Source organism: Chrysochloris asiatica, unplaced genomic scaffold (assembly GCF_000296735.1).
Source record: "Chrysochloris asiatica unplaced genomic scaffold, ChrAsi1.0 scaffold00187, whole genome shotgun sequence".
Lineage (NCBI taxonomy): Eukaryota > Metazoa > Chordata > Mammalia > Afrosoricida > Chrysochloridae > Chrysochloris > Chrysochloris asiatica.
In genome coordinates this window covers 4197968-4211516 of record NW_006408705.1, presented here as the reverse complement: position 1 = coordinate 4211516, position 13549 = coordinate 4197968, and the positions used below count along the sequence as shown (strand labels likewise).

General features: G+C 39.7%; 1 pseudogene; it reads left to right on the top strand.

Moving 5' to 3' along the window:
* The first annotated feature begins 11439 nt into the window (after positions 1-11439).
* Positions 11440-12578, top strand: LOC102816032 (annotated as a pseudogene).
* The last annotated feature ends 971 nt before the right edge of the window (positions 12579-13549 follow it).

Sequence of the window (13549 nt, the reverse complement as noted above, 5' to 3'; positions counted from 1 at the left end):
CGCATGGGATATCAAAGATATTGTCTGAAGATTTCCGCATTATGTTGGGTCATCTCTCTTTGGAATGGGCACAAATATGGATCTCTTCCATTCAGTCGGCCAAATAGTTGTCTACCAAATTTCTTGCAGAGATGAGTGCCTCCTGTGCCACCTCACTTTCTTGAAATTTTTATTCCATCAATTCCTGGTGCCTTGTTCTTTGCCAATTCCTTCAATGCACCTTGTACTTCCTCCTTCAGTATCATTGGCTCTTGATTATATGCTACCTCTTGAAATGGTTGAACATCAACGAGTTGGTTCTGACTCATAGCTACCCTGTATAGGGTTTCCGAGGAGTGGCTGGTGAGCTTGAACAGCCAACTTTGCCATTCAAACCAACTTTGCAGTCCAGCACATTAACCCTCTGAGCCACACCAGGTCTCCATGTTACCGCTAGACTCTTAATATTGCAAGTTGTGGCTTAAATTTTTTCTTCAGTTCTTTCAGCTTGATTAAAGCTGAGCATGTTCTTCCCTTTTGGTGGTCTTTGCACATTGCACTATAATAGTTGACTTAGACTTCTCATGCGGTACTTTGAAATTTTCTGTTCAGCTCTTTTACCACCTATTTTCTTCCATTTGCTTTAGCATCTTTATGCTGGAGAGCATGTTTCAGAGTCTCTTCTAACATCCATTTTCATCTTTTCCTTCTTTATTGTTCTTCTTAATGACCTTTTGCTTTCATCCTGTATGATGTTCTTGATGTCATCCCACAACTCTTCTGGTCTTTGATCATTAGTGTCTATGTATCAAATCTATTCTTGAGATGATCTCTAAATGTAGTTGGGATGTATTCAAGGTTATATTTTGGCTCTCATGGACTTTTTTTACATATGAGCAATTGATGGTCTGTTCCACAGTCTGCCCTGCCCTTGTTTTGACTGATGATATGGAGTTTTCCATCATCTCTTTCTACAGATGTATTGAATTTGATTTCTGTGTATTTCATCTGTATAATGAAGTCCATTTGCATAGTTGTCTTTTATGTTGTGTAAAAATAATATTTGCAATGAAGAAGTCATTGGTTTTGCAGAATTCTATCATATAATCTCCAGCGTCATTTCTATCACCTAGACCATATTTTCCAATAACTGACTCTACCTGTTTGTTTCCAACTTTTGCATTCCAATCACCAGTAATTATCAATACATCTTGATGGCATATTTGATCAATTACAGACTGAAGAAGTTGGCAGAATTCTTCAATTTCATCATCTCTGGCTTTAGTGATTGGTGCATAAATTTGAATAATAATGGTATTAATTGGTCTCCCTTGTTGTTGCTAAGTGCTATTGAGTCCATTCTGACTCATAGGATATTGTATAGGGTTTCTAAGGAGCTTCTGGTGAGTTTGAACTGCTGACATTGTGATTCAAACCAACCTTGCAGTCCATTGCTCATCCTGAAGCACTACACCAGGACTCTGGTCTTCAGTGTAGCTGTATATATGCTATCCTATCACAGACAACATTATACTTCAAGGTAGATCTTGAAATTGGCTATGGGGTAGTGTGTAGATGATCTGTAACGGATTTAAATCTTCAAATTGATTGAGATGCTGTGACTTTCTTTTCTGGTAGTTGAAGTTAGACTGCCATTCACTTGACCTAGAATTCTTCCTCTTGTACAGTTCAAGTAAATATTAGTTGGTTACCCAACTATGCCACTTCTAGGTACTCCCTGCCTAAGTAGCCAATGTCATAAGTCCACTTGAGTCAAGCTATTCTGATTACTACTCTCTATTGTGGTAACTACATCTACCTTGGTTTTATCAGCATTGTGCTGTCACTCAATCCCTACCACCATAGGATCCAATCAGACCCACAGTAGTTAGGTGTCTTAATTCAGTTAGGGCAGTTTCTATTGTCATATCTGGTTTATGTAAAACAGCAATCACAGTAGTCTTCAAGAGTCTGGGGCTCCCTTCACAAATTTGTTTCTTACTGTTGTAGTGAAAGCTGTGTCCTCTGGGCACTCTATGTGTGGGTTTATGGGTTTCTTCTGACAAATACACTCAAACATGTCTATTTCCCAAAGTCTTTAGATTCCTTCCTCTACAGAATACCAAGGCAAGTCTGGTACTTCAACTTGCTATATTGTAGGCTACCGTGCAGTCCATGTTTCAGGGAACCCACCAAATAAACTATTAGATCCTCCCCTAACCTCTTGAGCTGAAACATTGAATGAAAAATCTGTGCTTAATGGACCAATCTCAATAAATTCAGACTGATCTATCCTATGTTCCTTGCACCATTATCCTACACCCTTAATAGCCATTCTCATACATATTTTCTGTACATATTAGAAAAATCAAGCAGTTCTTTTGGAGTATAACATACTTCTTTCTGGGTCCTAATCTGTACTTCACCTTTTGGGACTCAATGAGACTTTATCTAGTTATAGATCTAGAAATAATATTTGGTAGAGGTGTCTCCGGGAAACATTCAGCAATGTCTTGGAAGACATCTACCATAGACAATGTAGCAGGCAATGCCTCAGACATCATCTCAGCAAGCATAGTTTGGCTAATCACATCAAGTGTAGGCACAGGGGATAATGGAGTAATCTCTTCAGATGGTAGGGATGTTGCTGTTGAAAAGAGTGATTCAATGGCACTTCCTGACCCTTTGTGTTCAGTTTCCTGATTATCAGCCTGTATGTGCCCACCCCAAATTTCAGGTCAGGATTCCATTTCTTCCCAATCAATACCCTCACTTTAACATCAGACACCATTCCAGGTTGGGAATTCAACTGGCATTGTAACTCAGCCACTCTTACAGTAAGACTCTGGGTTTGGTTTTCAGCACTATCAGCACTGCTACTAAAAAAATAATAATAATAAGACTTTCTCTCAGAGCACAAGTGGAAACTTAGAGGTCTTTTACGTGGTACTTGAGCACCACTCCTGAATCCTGAACTCATCACTTTGCTCTATTGTAATTAGGACCAACCAACCAGCTTCTCTCCTGGTATGGTGCTGTAGGATCAGAACTGGACTGTGAACCACAAGGTTGGCAATTCAAACCCACCAGCTGCTCCTCAGAAACCCAATACAGGGTCACTATGAGTCGGAACTGACTCAATGGCACTTCAAAACAACAGCAACCAGTTTTTCTATAATTCTCATCCTGACAAAATTGCAGAAAAGTCTAATACACATGATCACCCAGAGCTTCACTTCTCCAATACATGAACTCTTATTGTTAAGTGCCATCAAGCCAGTTTTGACTCATAACAACCCTGTATAGGGTTTCTAAGGAGCAGCTGGTGAGCTTGAACTGCGGACCTTGTGGCTCAAACCGACCTTGCAGTCTAGAACAATAACCCACAACACTACACACTACATACCAGGACTACATGTCATATCCATGTTCTATAGGTGGTGACATTTTGCGTATTAATATTGCCACCTCATGCCATGTATCAGCACCCTCACCCTCTTTACTAGTGGAAGCAGAGTTATTGGTGCCTTTAAAATTAGTCAGATTTGAGAACCAAATTAGAAAAATTGTCCTTGTGATTATATTTCTCTAGAACTACTCTTCATACCAAATGTCTTAGGCTGAGTTCTGTAAAGAAGCAAAACCAGTGAAACTTATATATGTGTGTGTGTATATATATAAAGCTAAGTTTATACCAAGGAAATGGCTTACAAATGTAGAAGTTGGAGAATCCCAAGTTCAGGTTAGATGAACCAAGACTGGCAGGCAGGCAGGCCTGACAGGCAGGCAGATAGGCAGGATGCCGATGACTTTCAGAATCAGCAGGTAATAGAGCAGGCCACTGGCTCAAACCCAAAGAACTGGAGGTCAGAGAACAAGCCAGATGGAAGATCCAGACTCAGCAGAAAGCAAAATAGCTTTGACTGTCTAATATATTGGAAGCAGGTCACACCCCTGAGGAAACATCCTTTCAACTGCTTGGTTGCATATAGCAGAACACATGATAGAGTCAATTACACTGTATTAGATCTCATTATTGAATAACTACATCTCAACTGTCAAACCACTGAGAATCCTGGGCTAGTCAAGATGAAACAAAACCTTAACTATCACAGAACTTCTCAGCTCCTGCTTCAGTCAGGTCACCTCTTCTTTATTTGAGATAGCTTATAAGATGCTACTCAATGGAAAACTGTTCTGCTGCTAAAAACATAGTTTAAAACACTCTAACCTGAATTATGAGATATAAAAGTATGAAAGAACACAGTGAAAAATGTCAAAAAAATGTCATGACATGAGGTGGCAATATTAATACTCAAAATATGGGATCTTAATTCATTCAACAAATATTTATAGAGCATCCAATGTGTTTCTAGATTTGTGTTAGATACTAGGCATGCATAGAAAAATAGGATATAGTCAAGTTCATATTCAATCAAGTAAATTCACCGGACAGATAGTTATAATATCCTGGAAACATTTGGGAAATCAAAGGACTGTTGTGAAAGGATGTGAGGAATGTTTTTTCTGTCAGAGGTACCTGCTGAGTTTTAAGATAACTAGTTGGTAGTCAGGTGAAGCATAAGAAGACTGACCTTCACTTTGTGCCTTTTAACAAAGTCTTTAGGACTCAGTTTCCCCAACTTTAAAAAGATTTGAAAGTTAGGTATTGCTAGTTGTTAAGTGCCATCAAGTCAATTTCGAATATAGCGACCCTGTGTATGGTTTCCAAGGAGTGACTGGTGAATTTGAACAACCGACCTTGTGATTCACACTGACCTTACAGTCCAGTGCGTTATCCCATAGCACCACACCAGAACTCCATTAGTGTATTAGCAGGCCTCTTTAAAGAGTTCTGCGCAACAATGCCTAGAATACCTTCTAAATATACAATTATGAATCTAGTGTGCCTGTTCATCCTACAATCAGGTAACAGAAATCATTAACTTTGAGAAATGTTAGCTGAACGTACAATGTTTGGGACAGCTCATCGGAACATTAATAATATATTTGGCACAGTATGATGATCTGTAAATCCCAAGGAGAGTTGTTTAAATAAATTGGTGCTTTCTTCTGTGTATGAAGGATTTTTATTGAATTTTCCAGATTCAATTTCAAAACTTCCATTATATTCTTGATAACATATACAAAGTAATATGAAAATAAGTTATGAAATTATAAATTTTATCATTCATCATTAGCATCAAATTAGTTTTTATGTTTGAGATAGTCTTCCACATTTAATATATTGAACAAGGAAACAGAGCTCTCTAAGCTCTGGTAAATTTGGAAATAGAAGAATATTACAACATCATATTTCACCATGGTTTGAAATACTTGCTAACAAGTAATCCAGGAATTTGCTTACTCTCATCAGCTACCGAACTTTTGAAAGCTAACAGGCTAGCATGATGACAATGAATGGGATTCTGAAGTATATATGCTTTGATGATTTCTATGTTGAGGCATTCAGATGAATCTAAAAGTCATAGCTGAACTGTATGAAGACCACAGCACCCAGATTGGAGGAAGACTCATTAACAACATGTGATGTGCAGATGACACAACCGTGGTTGGCAAAAGTGAAGGCAACCTGAAGTACTTACCCATAAAAAGACAATCAGTATGATTACATAAAAACATAAAGAAAACTAAAGACCTCACAAATGGACCAAGCAACAACATTATAATAAATGACAAAGAAACTGAAGTTACCAAGGATTTCATCCTTAGTGGTCAACAATCAATGCATGGAAGCAATAGTCAGGAAATCAGATGACATATTACATTAGGCAAATGTGCTGCAAAACACCTCTTTAAAGTGTTCAAGAGCAAAGATGTCAGTCTGAGGACTCAGGTGTACCTGACTCAAGCCATGGTCTTTCCAGTCACTTCATATGCATGTGGAAGTTGGACCATGAAAAAGGAAGTTCAGAAGAGACTTTATGCATTTGAATTGTTTTGTTGGCAAAGAATATGAATATACCATAGGCTATCAGAAGAAAGAATCCTGGTGAGGAACTGTGGGATAAAGCACTGAATCGAAAGGTCGGTTTGAACCACAGGTCAGCTGTTCAAATCACCAGCCACTCCATGGAAATCCCTATACAGGGTCTCTATGAGTCAGAATCAGAATCAACTCAATGGCACTTAACAACAACAACCAAAAAAATAAACAAAACCATCTTAGAGGAGGGAAATAAAGATGACAAGAGTTTGGCAAGCTTGCTTTGGACACATCATCAGGAAAGATCAATCACTAAAAAAAAGTCATCATGTCTGATAAAGCAGTTGTTGTTGTTGTTGTTGTTGAGTGCCGTGGAGTCGGTTCCGACTCATAGCGACCCTGCACAGGGTTTCCGAGGCTGTAAATCTTTACGAGAGCAGAACGCCTCATCTTTCTCCCGCGGAACTGCTGGTAGTTTCGAACTGCTGACCTTGCGGTTCACAGCCCGATTCGTAACCACTACGCTACCAGAGCAGTAGGAAAACAAAAACAAGGGAAATCCTCCATTAGATAAATTGATACAATGGCTGCAAGAAAGGGCTCAAACATTATAAGAATGGCACAGAACCAGACAGCATTTTGTTCTGTTATATGCTGGGTCAGCATACGTCAAAACCAGCTCAATGTCAACTAACAAGTCTTGTTGTCTTGTTACACTGATGTGCTCAATATCATGGTAAAAGAAAGAATTTGAAAAGAGACATTCTCAAATTATGAAAAACGCCACTGGATTCTGCATATAGTTCTGCACTAATTCCTCAAGTATCAAATGAGAGTTATAGTACCAATCAGTATAGTAACAATACAGTCATCCATCAACTGATACAGAGGTAAACAAAATGTTGTATATTCATACAATGGAATATTATTTGGCAATAATAAAGAACGTAATACTAATATATGCTACAATATGGATGAGCCTTGAAAGAAGTCAGTCATAAAAGGCCAATACTATATTATTCCCTTTATACAAAATTTACATAAAAGGCAAATATAGAGAAATAAAGAGTAGATTGATGAGCGGCTGGTGATAGGTGAAGTATTCTGGAACACTTATTTGTGCTCATGAGAAATCTGTACCTAGACCAAGAGGCAGTTGTTCGAACAGAATATGGGAACACTGAATGATTTAAAATGCAGAAAGATGTGTGACAAGGTTATATTCTTTCACCATACTTATTCAACCTGTATGCTGAGCAAATAATCCAAGAAGCTGGGTTATATGAAGAAAAATGTGGCATCAGGATTGGAGGAAGACTCATTAACAACCTGTGATATGCAGATGATAGATACAACCTTGCTTGCTAAAAGTGAAGAGGACTTAAAACATTTACTGATAAAGATCAAAGAGCCCAGCCTTTGGTATGGATTACATCTCAATGTAAAGAAAACAAAAATCCTCACCACTGGACCAATAAACAACCTTCTTATCAATGGAGAAAAGGTTGAAGTTGTCAAGGACTTCATTCTTCTTGGATCAACTATCAACACTCACGGAAGCAGCAGTCAAGCAGTCAAATAAAGTATTGCATTAGGCAAATCTGCTGCACAGGACCTTTTGAAAGTGTTGAAGAGCAAAGATGTCAGCTTGAGGACTACGGTGCGCCTGACCCAAGCCATGGTATTTTCAATAACCTCATATGCATGCAAAAGCTGGACAGTGAATAAGGAAGACCATAGAAGAATTGATACTTTTGAGTGATGGTGTTGGAGGAGAATATTGAAAGTGCCATGGGCTGCCAAAAGAACCAACAGATCTGTTTTGGAGGAAGTGCAGCCAGAGTGCTCCTTGGAGGCCAAGATGGCCAAACTTCATCTCTTAATACTTGGACATATTGTCAGGAGGGAGCAGTCGCAGGAGAAGGATATCATGTTTGGTAAAATGGAAGGTCAGAGAAAAAGAGGAAGACCCCCAATGAAATGGATTAGACAAATGGCAGCATTGATGGACTCAAGCATGGCAACAGTAGTGAGGTTGGCCAAGGATCAGACAGTGTTTCATTCTGAGGTTCATAATAAGGTCACGATGAGTCGGTACCAACTTGATGGCACCTAACAACAACAACAACATATGATAGAGTTGGACTTCTGGTGTAGCCCTGTAGGATCAGCACTGGATTTTGAAACACACAGTGAGCAGTTCAAACCCATAACCTGCTTCTCAAAAATGCTATACAGGGTTGTTATGAGTTGGAACCAACTTGGTGGCACTTAACAACAACATATAATAGAGTTATGGTGTGACACCATAGGATAAGCACTAAGCTGCTACCCACAAGGTCGGAGTTTCGAACCCACTGATCACTCCTTGGAAACCCTATACAAGTTTGACTCACTATGAGTCAAACTGACTCGAAGGCACTTAACAACAACAATGGAATATTAGGATTCCTAGTGTGGCATTGTAGGATAAGCAGTGCACCGCTAACCTCAAGGTCGACGGTTCAAACCCACTAGCCACTCCTTGGAAACCCTATACTGGGTCACTATGAATAGGAACCAACTCAACAGCAGTTAACAACAGCGTATAATATTAGCCATACAATTATATTTAAATCTTCCTTGAACAATTATTTTCAATGACACTTTTCAATTCAAAGATACCTAAAATAAGCCAAAATCTATTAGAGTAAGAGGTTATCACCACGCAATAAGCACTGGATAGCATTCTTACAGAGTTTTTACTGACACACGTAACAAAACTGGAGGCTGGCCCCAGTGCACAGCATCACCCCAGGAGTCTCTCTCTTACTAGGAGTCTGTACTCTGCTTCCATTGCTGAAAACCTTGTTGGTGGTGGTGTTTGGTGCCATCAGGTGGGTTCCTACAAATAGTGACGTTTCTGCACAACAGAATGAAACACTGCCCAGCCCTGCACCGTCCTCACAATCACTGTTATGCTGGAGTCCGTTGCTGCTGCCACTGTGCTAATCCATCTCATTAGGGGTCTCCCTCTTTTTCATTGACCCTCCACTTTACCAAGCATAATGTCCTTTTCCAGGGGATGGTCCCTCCTACTAGCATGTCAGAAGTATGAGAAATGATGTCTGGTCATCTTGGCTTCTAAGAACATTCTGGTTGTACTTCTTCCAGCCCAGATTTGGATAGTAATGATGCTAGACTTTGCCAATCTTCTAATTGTCCCACACTTGATATACTATCCTGATATCTTACTCCCAATAAAGCAGAAAAGAAAAAACCTGCCAGAAGATTTCACTGGACATACAAATTGTACTGTCAAAACACAGGAGGCCATATGTACATAAGGTAGCAAAGTAGAAGTGAGATTTTTCTCATGTGCATAACCGTGATAATTCCAATTCTGAAGCCCATTTTTCCTTGTATTCAGAGTACTTCTCAGTGACCATAGCTTTGGTTTGTTCACTATCAACTGCTATTAAAATTTTAGTGGCGGAAAGAGAAAGGCATTCAAAAGAGATGGCCAAATGTTTAATTAGGTGATGCTGAAAATCAAAATAGGGGCATCCAACTGCTAAATATAGTAAGCTCAAGCATAAAATTATTGATGAAAAAGAAAATGGCACCTCCACTTTGTTAAATCAGGTGCACATATTAGATACTTTCTACAGTTCTCCTTTGATATTTTAATTCCATTAGGACCATCTATTAACCAAATTCCAACTCGACATTGATTTCACATCTGACCAAACTAAGATCCAAAATTACGGAGCTATTATTGCAGTTAGGAGGGAAAAGTAACTAAATTTGTCTTTCAAAAATGTTTAAAAACAAAAGCTAGAAAAGAAAATATATATGAATTTGTTTACCTGAAATGTTTTAACTATTTTAAATAAAAGACACCTACTAAATAAACTTTAATAGAGTTTAAGGAGTCCTGGTGTCACACTGTGGGTTAACACACCAGACTGCAAAGCCATTTGAACTGCAAGGTCGGCTGTTCAAGCTCACCAGCTGCTCCTTGGAAACCCTATACAGGTCACTATGGGCCAGAACCAACTCGACGGCACTTAACAGTAACAACAAATAAAGTTTAGGGAGCAGGACTCCATAGAAGAAGCACTGGATTGCAAGCCACAGATCAGCCGTTCAAGTCTACCAGCCTCTCCACAGGAAAAAGATGAGACTTTCTGCTCCCAGAAAGATTTACAGTCTCAGAAGCCCTATACAGGATTGCTATGAGTCAGATCCTACTCAAATTGTCAACAACAACAACAAATAAAGTTCAAAGACAAAAATAAAACAGGTTTTGTAGTATATTTGAACTAAATATGAAAAACAAAACATATTTATCCATATATCCAGAGCATATTAGAACTCCTAATAATTAATGCTGTTGTTTATTATTAAGTGCCATTGAATCAGTTCTGACTCATAGCATTTAGGGTTTCCAAAGAGTGACTGGTGAGTTTGAACTGCCAACCTTGCAGTTCAAACTGACCTTGAGGTCAAGTGCTTATCCTCCAGTGCTACACCAGGACACCTAATAATTAATACGGAAGGGACAATCCAATAGTAAAATAAACAAAGGATATAAACACACAATTTATTCAACAATAAATACAAATGAGCAAAAAAATATGAAAATAAGCTGATGTTCTCCCATGTAAACCGTCACATAATTCACAATAAAACTTAAAATATATATATATATGAAAATAAATCCACCCTCACTAATAACAAGGGAAATGCAAATTAAATCATTAGTGATAATTCTGCATCAACCAGACAGGTAAAATCATTAACATGTGAAGATACTAAGCATTCACAAGGTTGTGTAAAGACAGACATTTGCACAGTAGTAGTGGCTGTGTAAATTAGAACATTCACTTTGAACTGCCTGCTAAAATTTAAAAAAAAAAAAAAAATTTAAACGTTAACACACTACAACCATTTTTACACTTATAGATATCTAATAAAAAATTTAAAAAAACACGCTAAGATGTCCATTACAATAAAATAATGGATAAAATGTGTATTCAAGAGAAGCTGAGCTCAGTGATTGTGGCGTGGTGGTGCCCTGAGACCCGAGCTGCGACGCCACAGCGGTAACACTCAGTTCTGGTCTGAGGTGGGTCTGAACATGTACACAGTACGTAGCACAACAGATTCGAAGCCGAAGTGGAGCAAGAGGCCGAGAAACTGAGTCAGTGGCAGAAAGCGATGCAGAACCAACCCGAGGTGGTTACCAATCAGTCAACGTCCCTCCTGGACATGTCTCTATCTCCTGGAAGCAGTGGAATGTAAAACTCTTGGAACCATGGCCCACCAGGCATTCAACACTTTCCACAGGACACAGAACGAATGAGAACCCCCTTGGTGTCTACTGAAGCACCCAGGCAGAATGTGGGTAAAGCGAGGTCACAGTTCAGTATGTCGATGCCTGAGCATGGTGTGAACTACCATCCTCAAGAAGCTCTTATGCTTTCCCAGAGATTTACTATCAGGGAGTATCTTTCTCCCAGTCAGAATCGATGGCTTCGAGTGAGTCCCAGATGATGCCCTCAGGAGAGCACAATGTTCCAAGGGTTCCCTTGACCTTCAGTGGCAATCCAAGGATACCCTTCAATAGGCCACCCATCTCTACGCCCAATGCAAACCCAATGTCCAACACTAGGGCCCCATTAATGCCTTATTCTGGACCCCCAGCTATATCTTCTAACACAGCTTCTGTAACCAATACAATGTTACTGACCCCAAGTATGTCTTCTACTGGGACCCAGGCAATGTACCCCTCTTTGACTAAGATGTTGCTCCCAGCAATCCCCTAAGTCTTGTGATGTCCCCATCTGTATCCTCACCATTGCTGGATTTAGGATCCCAGGGCTCTCCTATAAACCACTCAGATACTCAGGAAGACCCTTTCCTGACTGAAGACCCTCTACCTAATCCACAGAGGGCAGAACAGAATTCCAGGTCCCAGGAAGGAGTATCCAGGGGGAGACCCCCAGTTTTAAGGCCCTATGCCTGCCATTTTGAGAACCATGGAAAAACTTTTCACCAAGTGTTCCCATCTTGTGAGTCACCAGCAAAAACAAACAGGTGAAAGACCCTATAGTTACAATTGGGAAGGATGTCACTGGACTTTTTCCCGTTCTGATGAGATTGGACAACATATGATACATACCAGATATCAACCACATAAATGTGTCCAGTGTGGCCAACAGTTCATGAAATCAGACCATCTCAAACAACACCAAAGGACTCATATACTGAATCCCCAGAGCCACAGGTCAACAATGAGCAGATGGAGGTGGATGGTCCTCCTGTGCCTAATCTTTAGTTCAATTTCCCTCTTCCCTTCATTTTGGCTTCTGATCAGCTAGTCTCTTTGGTTGGGGTAGGCTTAGATGAAGACAGAAAGATTATGGGGCACAGTTGAAGCTCAAGTAAAGCTCAGTCAGGGACTCCTCAATGTTCCTCTCTGTCATGGATGCCCTCATCTCTCTGGAGGCTACCTACTTGGCTGAGCTAGACCAGGTGGCTGAGCTTAACACAGTACTGGGAGTAGGGGTTTATCTAAGCTCTTTATCTTATGTCACTTCCTAGCTTGAAACCGGTTAGTGCTCGCTGGCCCCCATTGACTGAAATGCAATGGGATCTGGAATCCTAAGAAGCCACTATCAACCCAGAAATATGAGGGACTCAACACTTGAGGGTACAATCTAGTGGGAGAAAGCTCCAAATAGTGCAGTCTTGTAGGACGCTCCCACATAGTTCATGGACACACTTGCTGTGCCACTTGTCATGAAGCAGTGCCCAGTCTGGTACAGAGCACCTTGCATTAGCCCCCATTCTATCCTGTCTGCCTCACTCTCTTAGCCTGAGTTTGCCTTTCCCAAATAAAACATGGGCATTTAATTTTGTTTCAGGCTCTGTTTTCTAGGTGACTCTGGCTAAGACAAGCATGTACTTTACAGGACTATTGTGCCAATTGTTGTGCAAAATGAAGGATCCCTGATGGCACTTCAGGATTATAACTGGACTACTACCCCCACAAAGTCATCAGTTCAAACCCACAAGCCGTGCTCCGTAGGAGAAAGATGAGGCCGTTTCCTCCCATAAAGATTGCAGCTTCAGAAACCCTATATAAAGTCTCTATGTGTTGGAATGGTATGGGTTTATATATAAAATGATCACACAGTGATGTTTGCTACATAGTTCTCAATAAATTTATTTTTTATTGTCATTCAAAAAAAGGTATATTCAAGAGATGGACTATTGTAGGAATTAACTAGCTAGAGTGTGTTTATTAACATATTTGAATTTGTTTTAAAAAGTTAGTTGTATAAAAATGCATATCCAAACCCATTGCCACTGAGTCAATTCCAACTCATGGTGACTGTATAGGCTAGAGAAGAACTGCTCCTTCGGGCTTCCAAAGCTATAAATATTTACCAGAACAGACATTCTCATCTTTCTTCCATGGAGCAACTGGTAGGTTCAAACAGCTTACCTAGTCATTAGCAGTCCAACATGTAAACCACTACATCACCAGGACTCCAAAACTACATATTATATAATGCTTTTTATTTTTCAAAGCAATACTGTATTTTTTAAGATCTATCTTGAAGTACAGTGCTG